The sequence below is a fragment of the Ovis canadensis genome, chromosome X (genome assembly GCF_042477335.2).
Source record: "Ovis canadensis isolate MfBH-ARS-UI-01 breed Bighorn chromosome X, ARS-UI_OviCan_v2, whole genome shotgun sequence".
Taxonomy (NCBI): Eukaryota; Metazoa; Chordata; class Mammalia; order Artiodactyla; family Bovidae; genus Ovis; species Ovis canadensis.
In genome coordinates, this window is record NC_091727.1 from 109,633,296 (window position 1) to 109,647,846 (window position 14,551).

Below are 14,551 nucleotides of genomic sequence, written 5' to 3' on the forward strand. Positions count from 1 at the left end.
ACCAAAGATGGTCTATAAAAGAAATGGAAATTTATTTTGAATAGTATTCCACTCCACAAAGTTCTAGAGGTAAGTAAAAATGTTTCAGGTTTTAGATGTTTAACTTTTATTGTCCAGTTGATGAAATATACCATAACTCTTTTTTGAAGTTGCACGGAAAAAAGAAACCGAACAAAACCCAATGACCACACAGGATAGGAGAGAAACTAAGACAGGCGTGACAGGGATGTAATTGAAGGACTGAAGATAACCATTATTTTGCATTAGGAAATGCTTTAGAAGCTCTATCCGGTGAATTCCTCACCATTTACACGGGGCTTGCATTATTTCTCCTTTGGAAAATGTGTCTTGTTATTAACTACATTTTTTTCCTTCTGATTGAAATCTAATTTAGTATTATAGGAATAGTTTAAAGAAACATACAAAAAGAAAAAAGAAACAAAGAGCTCTTCTTAACACTATTGTGTGACTCTGTAACAGCCAGAGAAACATTGTAATAGGTCGCTTCTCCCCGTCCTGGGAGAAGCGGCGCTACCACCGGGACAGGCCCTCCCGGAGTTGACTCCGCCCCCACCCCCGACCCAGAGAGCTCGCGGCGGTCCAAGGTCCGGGACGCTGGATGCGAAACAAAAAAACAGAAAGGGTGATAGAGACTTAGAGCTAACTGGGTCGGAGGAGCGATAAGGGGATCTCTTCGCATTTCAAACATCTTGAGGGAAGGGCGAGGAGGAATGATAAGAAGGAACCAAAAATTCTTAACTAAGTCGCAAGGCCGCCTCCGCCCACGCTTCCAGGAAGACGGTGGATGAGCGGGGGAGGCGGGGAAGACCAGGGAGGTGCTCCCCGACTCCTTCTGCCCGAATTTCGATTTCCCTCCACTCCGCTTCGTCCCGGGCCTCCCCTCCGCTCAAGAGTGCAGAATAAACTGGTGGAGCGCGGGGCCTAACCTAGTAGCCCAGTTCCCTAAGTCTCTCAGACCCTGGAGAGAGACCGAGCACGTTTTCTGCGAGACGGTACTAGCGGTCTAAAGAAAAATAATAGTGTTTTTTTCCCCTCCAGTGCTAGGTCTTCCCAGTGGAGAATCAGCTCGTTTTCTCTCCACATCCGAAGCCCAAAGCGAGCAAAACACAACAAAAACTCATAAAACAACCCCCCTTAAATCACTTAGGATCAGGTGCCCGAGTTGCACGAGTTGACTTCTTTCGGTGGGAAGGAGTAGGCGGCGCGGGGAAGCGAGGGGCCGGGATCTAAGGCCAAAGGCTCCCTCGCCGGGGCGTGTCACAGCAGGGGACCTCGAAGGGTGATGCCCGACTGGGCTACCACCTCGGGCGGCACGGCGTTGGGAGGAGGGGGCCGGGGCACCAGTTCCCAGGGAGCCCAGTTTCCGATTTCCCACAGCGCGGGGCTCCTCCGGACATCCCTACCGCCCTCCCCTCGACCCCCCAATAAAGAAAGAGGAAACGCGGCGCGACCGGCTGCGCGGCGGAAGCGCTGCTCAACGAATGAGTAAATCAGGCGCGGGCACGGCACCTTGTTTACCCCACTCGGCGGCGCGCCCCTACGGGCGCCTCGTTGAAAGGCGGCGTCGGAGACGCTGAACCCGGGAGGCAGTCGACCCCGATTGGCTGGTGATTGGGAGGAGGACGCTGGGTGGGAGGGCAGGGGGCCAGGCGTTGCAGTGGCGACTCTCTGCCGCTAGATGACGCTCCCTCCCAACGGGAGCCGGGCGCGGGTTCGCGGCCGACAGATGGCGCCTGCGCGTTCCATTCGCCTCCAAGTCGCCGAAGAGCGAACACCCCAAACAATCCCGAAGCGCCACCAAAAAAAAAAAAAAAAAAAAAAGAGAGAGAGAGAGAGAGAGAAAAAAAAAAAAACCCGCCGGATCCGACCGCCACTTTCAAAACCCCCCACCGCTCTAGAACCGCGGGAGCTTCCGTCCCTGAGTAGAATTCAAGGGTGTAAAAGAAGAGGAAGGGAAAAATATCTTGTACCAGCCCAGGGGTGAAGAAGCCCCCGGCCTGAGAAAGCAGGAAGGAGGAGTGGGGGAGGCGAACAGTCTCGTTGCTGCCTCTGTGTACGCTGAGGGGGGAGGTAAGTTATAAAATGGCGGAGGCGAAGCTTCTAGAAGTTTGGAGGGGCACCCGGAGGGCGCGGGGCCCACCGTGAGGCGCGTGTGGTTGAAATAGGGCGCGAGAGAGGAGTTGGGAGGGAAAGACACTGGGCACTCTTGCCGTTTAATTTCTTCTCTTATTCCTTTACCCCAGCGGGGCCCGCTGTGGAGCGGGCGGCCAAGTGAAGCCGGGGAGAAGCCTCCTCGTCCCCGCGTAACCCCCGGCCCTTCTTTTCTCCCCTCTTTCCCCAAGTCGCTCCCTCAACACTACCAAGGAACTTCCAACCCCCTCCCTTTCCTCCCTACCTCCTACTCCTAGAGTGGCTTTCTACCGCAGGACTCTTCTTTTCGACTACCCTCGCTGAAGGCTTTCTCTTCCTTCCCTCGCCCCGCTCTCCCTCGGGGCCTCTACGGAGACCCCCCCAATGGGTGGCCCAAAATGGAGAACGCGGAGCAGCGCAAGATGGAGGCTCTGCTTCTCGGTGTAGCGTTAGATTTAGGTGCCTTTTCTCCGGCAGGCTCTTAAGCCTGGGAGAGCCCGAACTGGAGGTGGGGTGGGGTGCGAGCCGTAGTGGGGGAGGCAGGCCGGGCGGCCGCGGTCAGGATGGGGGAAGAGCGCGGCATCGCGGCGAGGGGAAGGAAGAGAGCAAAATGGTGGTGCTGGGAACCTAGGGGGGAGGGGAGGCGAGGAGGCTCGCTTGTGTATATTTGGGCCTCGGACCGAGGGAGGCGAGGGAAAATCTACTCTGATCACACCCTTCCCTCGTGCCCCCTCCCTTTTCCCTTCCCCTCCTTCCTTTCCTCCCTCCCTCCCCTCCCTCCCTCTCTTCCTCCCTTCCTAGAGAGGGAACAACATTCATGTGACGGGCCCCTCTGCCTCTCCCCCGCCCCGTCATCTCCAGCGCGTGGTGGGGGAACTGCCGGGGAAAGCGATTGGCATCGATCTCTCCATCCCTTCCGAGGCCCGACTTCGGTCAGTTTTCTTCGGGCAACAATTTTCTAAATAGGCTGGGGTCTGGCGGTGTTGGCCCCCGCGTGCAGACCTTGCCCCGAAGGGGGCCCTGCCTGCCTGGCATGGGAGGAGGGGGGAAGGGCGGGAGTGGAAGGCTGTTTGTTGGGGGGTTTTGGCGCCACTTTTGTTTTAGTTTTACTGCTGCTTTTCGTTCCCACCCCCACCCGCACTGTCTTTCTCAAGGCACGAACTGAACTGATCCTTGCCCCAGGTAGGCAGCTTCTGCTTTTTCCCTCCACACTTTTATTCTTGCTTGGGGTTGACTTTCTTTTTTCTTCTCTCGCGTACCCGGCGATCAGTGGACGGCGATTTTAGGACGGAAAGGGTCGGATGGGCCATGGGAGAGAGAAGGTGTGGGAAACAGCATCAAGTAGTTCCGTAAAACTTTGAGCCCCGTTCCCATTTTCTTCTGGCCTACATTCGAAACGTATTGTTGATTTTTGCCCCCTTTTTCCCCCCCGTTGCGAGAATGTCTTGTTTTCCCTTTAGTTTTTTTTTTTTTTAATAAACCGCTGTACTTTCGACATTTAGTTTCCGCTCCTCCTTGGTGTATATGTCATTTTATTTTTAATCCTGAGCTGTAATGGGTTTTATCGTATGGTTTTTCATGCTGCAGTGTCCAGCTTTAATTTTTAGAATTGCATTAGTAGTTTCATCTGGTTTGTGAGACTTTCTCCGCCGTGGCCTAGAAATGTTTTATATGTTGTTGCCTACCGCCCCCCGCTTCCCTCCCCTTCCTCCTTTCTCTGGGATGTAGTTTTTTAATTGAGGGTCATGGTATTTGATTAAATGGTTATTTACAGTTTACGTGATGTATCTATTAAAAACTTTTGATCTGTAGGGTTAGATTTAAGTAAACGAAAAGCTCGTGTTGGTTTGAGATGGTTCCTTAAAATGCGCGGGCCGTCCCCCCCACCCCCCTCCGTAAAGCCTCATCTTCCCCTCGCACGGGAGTGTAAATTCCATACCCCTTTCTCCCACGGACCGCCGTATTCCACGGCAGCCACACCCTGTATTTGTCTCTGTGGATTGGACTCATTATCAGCTTAATTTAGTGACTCTTAAACCACCATGATGGGACTTGCTTAAGCACGAAGCTTCTTTTCCTGTTTAGTCCTAGTGGTTAGTGTCGAAAGAGGAATAATCGAGGTTTCTTGATGAAACCTGGTGCGGTCCAACCTCTGCCTTTTTTCTGTTGTCTTTTTTCCTACTCCGGGCTGTTGGCGGTGTCAGCACCGCTGCTGGGGGCGGGGGTGGAGGGGAGAAAGAGTCGGGTTACCGAAGTGCGTCATTGCTGGCTCTAGCAGGGCCTGCTCGGGAGCTGCTGGTGTTTGTTACTGTCCTCGCAGCACTTTCCTGCCAACCTTCTCTCTCTGCGTATTGGTTGGGAGCAAAAGCAGGAGGCGGGCTCCTACTTCTATCCGGAGCCTAGCGCGTTGTATTTAAGGGTATATGTGAACTTATTAAAAAAAAAATGGGCCCTGTAAAGTGCATACATTTCTCTTTAATGAAATACAATTCAGATAGTTTAGATTTGCTTTTATATATTTTCCAACGAAAGGCGGGGTTAATTTTGAGCAATTTAAACCTGTCAAGTTAAAATGCCTGTTTTTTTTTTTTCTTACACTGATATCAATCTGTAATTAGGAATCAGAAGGGCCAGTTAAGGCATAACTGTTCAGCGGTTTTTCGAGTGATTGAATTGTAGTTTTATGACACATTATGTTAAATAGTGTGCTTTTTCTCGTTTTGAGCTAAGGTGCTACGTGAACGCAAGCTAATTGTTCATGTTTAAGTTCATTCTCATCATATAATCCTATTTACCCTTTTAGATATAACTTTAAATGTGTCCTTTGGATCTTACTGACTTCATTAGATTCTTAAAGATGGTTATTTCCCTTTAAAAAAAAAAATCTTCCAACCTAACAAGGAGTTGTATGGGGTAGCTGTACAGTTACATTGTTAAATTCTGACTTCTTGCTAGTTTTTGATACTTTTATTATCTTTTGATTTTTCTCTGTACTTAGTACAATATCTTCCTCAATTCTTTTCTGAAGATAATTGGGGGAGAGGTGGGAGGTAGAGATGAAACAAAAGTGGCCTTGAGTTGGTGGTTGTAGCTGGGTGATGAGTACGGGAGAGCTCATTGTACTATTCTCCCTACTTTCGAGTGTACTTGAACGTTTCCATAATTAGAAAATTTTGAAGAAAAAATTCATATTACCTTGCAATTTTGGTGTAATGACAAGTTTATATTTACATATTATTTGCATGAGAAACCTGGCCTTGTGTATAAGTAATTACACAATGTCTGACTTACAAACTCAAAAAATATTTAAATTGAACCAGTATAGAATAAACAAGATAAATGCTTATAAATTGGTTGAACTTTAAATATTTGTAACTTAGTCTGAATTTGCTCTACTTTTAATTTCTTTTTTAATCCTTTGAAAATAGGAAAATTCCATGAGCAAATTTTGTAAATTCTGCTTGGTGTCTGTTTCATTAAGTTGGAGTTCCAGTGAGTCAGTATGAAAGGGATTTACTATTAATAGGAGGGGCTTTGGCAGTTGGAATAAGTGACAGTGGAAGAGATTCGGGTGCCCTAGGGAGCATTCCTGGTAAGAAGATCGAGGTAGGAGTTGAATTCTGTTTCAGTATTCGGTGTTTAATGAATGGGTAGAGAAGAGGATTGAAAAATAAATGTACTTATTAGCTATTCTTTCCCACTGTGAAATAACTATAGCTATAGCATTTTAAGGTATCAGACTGGCAGTTGGGGGTGGGGTGGGTTTTTAAAAAATTGATCTGAAAATGAATGTTTACATATAAAATGAGTTAAAGCTCCCCTCCCCCCACTTATCCTGGTGGCTTAGATGTTAAAGAATCTGCCTGCAGTGCAAGACTCGGGTTCGATCCTGAGTTGGAAGGGAATGGCTACCCACTCCAGTATTCTTGCCTGGAGTATTCCATGGACAGAGGAACCTGGCGGGCTACAGTCCGTGGGGTTGCAGAGTCGGACAGGACTGATACTTTCACTTTTCCCGCCACTTTTAACGATTTGGTGCTATTAAATAAAAGTTGATGTGTAAATTATTTTAATGTTTTATGTTAAGAACATCTACCATTGCCCATCAACAGTAAAAATTCATCGACATTAAGGTCTCCTTAGTGTATTTGTAAATTGCTCCTGCAAAAACATTGTAAATTATTTGAAATAAAGCACCTTATTTTCTGCAGTTTTGTGTTGTTTAGTGGCAGGCTTTTTCACCCTATAAGATGTATTTTTGAATGTATGTCAAAGCTTTAAAGGGAACCCAAAATAACGGATATTTAGTTTTTCTATTTGGTGACGTGTGTTCCCTAATCATTATTAAAGCAAAAATTCCACCCTAGGGTGGTGACAGACATTTCATAATTGTTATTATTAGTCTGTTTGTATATTATATATTCATCATTTTAGCCTTAGAAAGATGTTAAGAGCAGACAGTATATATTTTGAACTCTTATTTGTATGCAAATAATTTAAATAGATGATGAGGATTGTGACTTCAGATTTATTTTATTGTGGTGAGGCAAGAGCTAAACTACTAAAGCAACAAATTATGAGTTTGGCAACTTTGAAATCTATTTAGTTAGTTTTTTTTAAGCCCCAGCACTCAAGATTTTAATGAAATTAAGTTATACATTATTTTTTCCTTGTTTTCTTTTTCGACCTTAATGAGAATCTGTGAATGGGTGGGTTAGGGTAGGAGACAGGCTTACGCTCAAATTATCCTTTGGGAATATAGGGTTCAGTGTGAAAATATGCCTTGGACAGTTTAGTAATGCTTAATATTCTGTGTGTTTAACTGATGCCACCCGCAGTCATGTGTGCAAAGGGAGTGAACAGTGAATAGCATATTTCTGCTTTGGGTTCTTTATAGTAGATGGAGGTCTTCAGTTTTTGATGCTGCAAGTTTTGAGCTTAAAATTTACGTTAGATGGACACAGTGATCTGTCTATTACATATCACTGGGATAAGGTTCATATCTCTTTAATGGTGTGACCTTTTTGTGTCTCACATATTAAAAAGAAACTGGTCTTGTGTTAGTACTTTGACATTACTGTTAGATTATTCAAAGACCTGAACACAGCAGTTTATTGTATAGCAGAGCACTATCCTGTAACTATTTTGGAAGTTGGGGAGCATAGCAAAGGCAAGGGATAGTCCAGGTTATCTGTGGGTGTTGGTGTATATTGAAACATTACCAATTATTAGAGAGTAAAGAAGAAACTTTAAAGATTCAGATTATTTTAAGAGTTCTTTACATGTATTTTAGTTTTGTAATTTCTACATTTGGTACATATTTAGGACTTGTAATTTGTGGTTCAGTACTCTTCCTGTATAATAATTTTCTGTATCTCTGGCTATCATGAGTGGTGGTTATTGCATGTTCTCTTTGACAAAGATATGTGAGAAAGCAAAATTGTCAGCTTGATTTTTTTTTTTTCAGTCTCCTGAGTTGCCTGCTTTGCATTTAATTTAACCAAATTTTATGTTTTGTCAGTATGAGTGGTGTTGCTTGGTGGAGTCTTAATTTTTGTGTGTGTTAGTCACTCAATTGTGTCCAACTCTTTGTGACCCCATGGACTGTATAGCCCATTAGGTGCCTCTGTTCATGGAATTCTCCAGGGGATCTTCCCGACCCAGGGATTGAACACAACTCTCCCGCATTGCAGGCAGACTCTTTACCTACTGAGCCACTAAGGAAGTCGTTTTTGTGTATGTACATTTTAAAAAACTACATCTCTTTACCAGCTATGGTAATCTGCTACCTGAACTGTATTTTTAATGTCTGCCTGCTATAGTTCTATCTTTGGTAATAACCAGAAGAAAACAAGTCTTTACCTATGGTTAGTCTAGTCTGGAGATTATTGAAATTGATTTAAGCCCCAGCCTCTCCCCTTAAGCCCCACTCTCCCCCTGAAACAAGGGAATGGTGAATAACGTTGATGGTCTGTTCTTTTTTGTAATATTAGTTGGAAAATACAGGACTAGGCTTGATGAGACAAACTAGAGAGATTTCTATAAACTCTGGATAATCTAATGTACAACTCCAAGAATATAAGTGTATAGAAATAAAATACATATTCTTAAAATACTGTTGAACATTGTTGGAAGGGAAAAAAGGAAGTCCTGTTTACACTTTTGCATGGATAACCTGCGATTTGTTGTAATGGGATTTGACCTATAACTTGTTGAATGCTGAGTTATTCTAAGAAACTCTTCATTTAGTTGCCACTTGAATGACTTAAATGCCAATAACTGTACTATGTGTTTTAACATGTATTGTTTAAAACTTCACAGCTACCTTGCAAGGTAGATGGTTGTCATTTTACAGATGGAGAAATTGAGGCTCTGGGAGAATAAATGACTTGTCACAAAATAAAAATTGACAGTCTGAATTCATACCCAAAGTAGTCTGGCCTCAAAACCTTTGTACTTTTTTGTTAAGCTCATAGTTTCTCTTAACTTGGTTAGGTCTTAGGATATCCGTGACCAGAAAGCATGTTTCTTTTCAGTGTTATGAAATGAGTTTTTAAAATGTATCATACAGGGTAAATGCAGGTTTTTTATATACAGGATTTGATAAGTTGCTGCCTGATGAAGGGTCTACATTGTGTTTTATACTGAAAGGTTAAATAGTTAAATCTGAGCTTTAGATTTGTTTGAGTATGCGCATTATACAGAAGTTTGTGGGATAATTTTTTTATTATTATTTTAGATGAGATAATGTGTTGGATTGTATTCTTGATTTTGGGGGGGCGTCATACTATGGTAGATAGAATAGTTTCACTAATATTTTTTTCTTCTGTCATGTAGTCTCTATATAGAAAGGAGGCTAAATGTGTCTGAGAATAGTTCCCCAGTCATTCAGCATGTTTATCATGTGCTTTAAAATGAGAACTTAGGTGACTCTCATAATTTACTGCTCTGATTGGTTATATAGGGGTATGTTGTTGTTATTTAACGTTATCTTAAAATATTTTCTTCTAAGTATTAATAACTTCTCTGTTTCTACTTTTTATTCTAGTTTATCTTTCCACTTAATTAAAGTTTCTTGTTCTTATTTTTTTAATCAGGTAGTAGTTAATAATTGCTGCCCTGAATTACTTCGTTCAGTAGTGATCAGAATTTGGTCTCAGTTTTCTTTGCTTTTCCTCTTTCTCCTTCCTGCTTTTCATAAACTATAACTGGAACTTTCCTAATCTGAAGGAATGCTAGATATTGTATATCTGGCCTAAGGTAAATTAGTGGAGATGCGGTAAAACTGAATATATTAGTGCTTTTCACAGCCATAAGTCAGATTTTATATATTTTATGTTAATTATTTTCTTAATGATTGTAGGAAGTATTTTTCCAGGTGATAGTCTTCTACCCAGACTCAATACTGAGTCTTTTCATCCGTATTTTCCCCTTTGTAGTCCCAAGTACCACTGCTGTTCTACCACAGAATTATGCCCCAAGGCGTCCATTGTGTATAATGAATTAGTTTCTTCCTTTGCATCTAGAAAGATACTAGCTCTGTACTATTCTTGGGAGAATTCAGGAAATTGTCACTCAGATCATTTTCTGAGTTCTGTGGTTAATAACATGAGGAACCCTTATTGAGAAAGGCTCCTAGAATATTAAGGGGCTTGGTTTAGTGCTAAACAAGGTTTTACTTTTCATGGTTACTTTCCTATCAGTAACCCTAATATAGCCTTTACAAAATAAAATGTGATAAAGTATTTGATAAAATATGAGTGCAGTTGATACTATTGCCATCTCTGTGGGAAAAATTGGTTAGTGTTGATTTTAAGCAGTTAGTGCTACTTGGTTTTAAAGAATTGAATATTGAATGTGGGAAGTTAAATGCATAGTTTCATTTGTAAAAAGGAATATTGTAGGAGCTCTGTTCATTATATTATCCAAAACCTTTTATAAGAAGTCTTTGACAGTGACTGACATTAACAGTAGCTGACACTAACTGTACTCTTACTATGTGCCAGGCGCTGTTACAAATGCTTTACGTATATTAGCTTATTTAGTCTTCATAACCCTCTGAGGTAGGATGACCATATGATTTATTGTTCAAACCAGCATACTGTTGAGAGTGAAGAGTGAAAGGGGCAATAAATGGATGGCATGCTAGGATAATAGTATAAAGTAGGACTGTCCCAGAGTAACTAGGATGTGTGGTGACCCTGATTAACACCCCTGCCCTCCCCACCCCCACTTCAGAAGAGGAAACCAAAAAGGTAGGAGGCTGAATAACTTGCCCAATTATTGTGGTCAGAAGAGATTCGGAACTTCTGGGAGATTTCTTTGGGCAGGAATGTGAATGTGGGCATTTAAACTGCTTTATTTTAGAGTTTATTTTTACTCTTTCAGAGGAGTTTTTAATCAGTATGGGGTCCACAGTAAAAGACAGGAGATAGTGTTTTTAAAAATCCAGTAGAATTTCCAGTTGGCTCTTTTCAAATGACAATGAAGACTTAAATGACTATGTGTTAATGTTGAAGAGCAACTTCTCTGAGTGAGGTCCTCCTAAGTAAAAGCAGAAAACTCCAAGATAACTACTTTTACTGTTTACATCTGTTTGTTCTTCTTAAGTTGTTTAGACTCCATTTACAAGTTTCTTAGGAGGAAATGTGAATTGTATGATATTTCATGGGGGTTCTTAGATGGAAAATTTCTTAGAAGATAGCTGAAAGAGATACAGTTTTGTGACTTTTAAAGAGAAGTAGTAATAGAAAAGGAAAAAAAAGGGTCTAGTTTAGAGACTTGTTTGAAGTTAAACTGATTCTGTACCATATTTTGAAAATTAAGTCTTGTAGATTAATGTGTCACTTCATAAAATTAATAGTTCTATTTTTGATAACTTTTGCAGTTGCTTTGTATTCCCAGTCTGTATGTTTGTGGTACATCCTCTCCAAAAATGAATACTATAAGGTGAATTCAAACCTTTGGAGAAATGATTTCAGCATAATGGCAGATTTTACTATTTTGTAAACTAAGATTTCTTTTCCCTCTTTTTCTTCTAGTGAGAGTGAGTAGTAGACAGCTGATCTTAAGAGGACTTTGTGTTTTATTTTCATACTTAGCTGTTATTTTAATATTTCATTGAGGAATTTGTGTTTTTTTCCTCCTAGCTAGTTCACTCTTGAACGTTTTGTTGGTGTCACTATATAAACAACTGAGAGGTTATTAAGTAGGTCTATTCAGTTTTTGCTTCCCTGGTGGCTCAGAGGGTAAAGTGTCTGCCTGCAATGTGGGAGACCCGGGTTTGATCCCTGGGTTGGGAAGATCCCCTGGAGAAGGAAATGGCAACCCACTCCAGTACCCTTGCCTGGAAAATCCCATGGACGGAGGAGTATGGTAATCTACAGTCCATGGGGTCGCAAAGAGTTGACTGAGAGACTTCACTTTTAACTTTCATTCAGTTTTTAAGGGCTTCCCAGGTGGCACAGTGGTAAAGAATCCGCCTGCCAATGCAGGAAAAATGGGAGACCCGGATTCGATCCCTGGGTTGGGAAGATCCCCTAGAGAAGGGAATGGCAACCCACTCCAGTATTCTTGCCTGGAGAATTCCGTGGACAGAGGAATCTGGCAGGCTCATGGGGTTGCAGTCCATGGGGTTGCAAAGAGTCAGACATGAGTGAAGCAACTGAGCATGCATGGATTCAGTTTTTAAAGTCATTTGTTTAGTTCACTAAAAGCCGTCATGAAGTTGGAAGGAGGGGGACTGCATTTCTGACAAGGGGAAGGAATTCGTGGACCTCATAGTGACTGGTAGACAAAAGATTATTTTGTGGATGTGATTTATTACATAAAATTAATATAGATGGTGTTTTCAAAAAGTTATTGTTGGGTTTATAATTTGGGGCCCATGCATAAGGTAGAGGTGTGAGACCCCTATGAAATTAATGTACAAAATATATGTGAAGTGAAAGTTGCTCAGTTGTGTGTGACTCTTTGCAACCCCATGGATTTCTCCAGGCCAGAATACTGGAGTGGGTAGCCTTTCCCTTCTCCAGGGGATCTTCCCAACCCAGGGATCAAACCCAGGTCTCCTGCATTGCAGGCAGATTCTTGACCAGCTGAGCCACAAGGGAAGCCCAACAAATCAACTGGTAGATAAAGTGCCTTCAGGGATGGCATATACAGTTGTAAACTGCATAGTCTGCTCTCAGCATTGTCATTTGGGTTTTATCACCCCAAAAGACTCAAAAATAACCCTTTTTGAAAACATTGTGTACTGGAATTACTATATACTAAGGAATACTATGTTAAAACCACTAGCTATCAATGCAGTTTTGATAGTGTCCTTAATTTAAGATTAGGGACAAGTATTTAAAAATAAGGGCTACTCTGAAAAGCTTTGGGGGAAAATAACAATTGAAGACTTGTTAGAGCACTGGAATGCTTCAGTCTTGAATGGTTGTGAATAAACTAAGTTAAAAGAGTCCATGACCATCCTCTATAACCAGTCACTGTTATCTAAAGGTTGAGACCTTCTGATTGATAGTGTGCTTCTGTGTAAAAGAAAAAGAGGCAATCAGCAATCACTCTGTTATATGGGACTCTTGTGTGTCTATTTCAAGTTCGAAATGCTTGCTTTTAAATAGGAATTTAAATTTATCTATGCTTGTTTTGCTTTTTGACTTTGGAGTGTTAACTTGAAATGTCTTTGTCACAGTATATGATGCTCATTAAATTCATTCTCTACATATATATGATGATGCAGGTTTGGTATATTTAAGGTAGAATTTCCATTTCAGGATTGTGATGTATGATACACTCTTCTTGGGTTTCTAACCTTTTTGTCTTCAAAAGGAAGAATTTTCCCACACTCTACCAATGTATCTCTCGCCTGGTACCTAATTTGCAAACTGTTCAATGATTAGAATGTTACTACAAAGAACACAGTTAATATCCTCTTACTGAGAAAGGCCTTTTTTTGTGGCTTACAGAAGTAGTATTAAAGATAGGAATATGAACCTTGGAGAATTTCCCTTCTATGTTAAAGAAGTAGAGAAAATGTAGGAAATATTAGCAAAGCCATAATATTTTTCCTTTGGGATATGTTCCTCCCTGTTTGCACCACTCATTCAGGCCAAAAGACATTCCTTAGACTTTATTCCTGGCAGGAGAATTGAGGAAGTGGTGGTAGCTATGGCTGGCAGGGAAGCAGAAACTTAAAGGTATGTTTTTCAAAAGCAAATTTGTCAATGACAAATGGATTTTTCCAGCTTGAATATGTGTACTTTCTGGAGTTTTGATTACATGTGTCAGTGGATAAAGTGCTACTATTCATTGAGGAATATTCAGTAGTTGCATTCATATTTGGATGTTCTAAATATACCTAAATTTCAGAGGGCTTATGTGGACAATACAGGATTGTATTAGAAAAGATTGTTTAGTAGGGAAATAGTTCGTAAATCTTCAAAGTTAGACTGGAACAGTTATCCAGGTTGCTGCAGAAAAGTAGCAAACGTCACATGAGAGATGATTTTGTGTGTATAATTATGTAATGCTTATATGTACAATATTGGTGATATCCAAGTTTATTTCCATTTCTTTATTTAGCTATACTGGGTCTTCATGTGGCATGTGGGATCTTTTTAGCTGTGGCATGTGAACTTTAGGTTGCAGCATATGGGATCTAGTTCCTTCACCAGAGATTGAACCTGGGCCCTCTGCATTGGGAGTGCACAGTCCTAGCCATTGGACCACCAGGGATGTCCCCCAGTTTATTTCTTATAAGTAGTTTACCTTTTTCAGACAAGGAATTATGTTTTTATGTGATTTTGAATTGTCCCATTGTGTAATATGTATACAGATTCTCAAATGGTTATTAAAACCTTGGGTTTTCTAGAAATGTAACCCTGCATTGAAATCACATTATTAATACCTCATTTTTAAAAGTTCTCATGTTGAGAGAGTAGGAGTCAGTTAGTCTCCTCTAGTTGGCTTTGCATTAATGATAAACTATATATCTACAGGATATCATTTATATGATCTACTACATGGCAAGGCTCCCTAACATTTCATTTTTATTTCTTAAAAAGACATGTGTGAGGTAGTTGGTGATATTTTAATTTATTAAGGTTCAAAATGGTTAAGTGACGTGCCCAAGTTCACTCAGCTCGTTTGTGAGTGGCAGTGCCTGCTTTTGAATCCGGTTTTGCCTATTTTAGCACACTTCTTTACGTGGTGATACACTGCCTCCCAGTGGGATGAATTATGGACTTGTGTAGTGATAACTTTTGGGTGGGGAAATGAGGGGGCAGGAATCTTAAATTGATGAGACTGAGGAAGTTAAACTCGAAGTAGTCAGAAAATGTTCGGGAATTAGGTAGGAGAAGCCTTATTTTCTACCAACAGCTGATAGGGAAGAAAT

The 14,551-nt window shown here is 41.6% G+C and overlaps 1 protein-coding gene across 5 annotated transcripts in view; it reads left to right on the top strand.

Moving 5' to 3' along the window:
* The first annotated feature begins 1,724 nt into the window (after positions 1-1,724).
* The window catches only part of STAG2 (STAG2 cohesin complex component), a 129,667-nt gene continuing 116,840 nt past the window's right edge, over positions 1,725-14,551 (top strand). For 2 of the 5 annotated variants that reach the window (XM_070290787.1, XM_070290791.1), the window contains exon 1: positions 1,725-2,091. The gene's annotated coding sequence lies outside the window, so the exon portion shown is untranslated. Of the gene's footprint in view, positions 3,334-14,551 lie in introns of all 5 variants that reach the window. The other 3 variants (XM_070290788.1, XM_070290792.1, XM_070290789.1) reach the window with 2 other exon arrangements.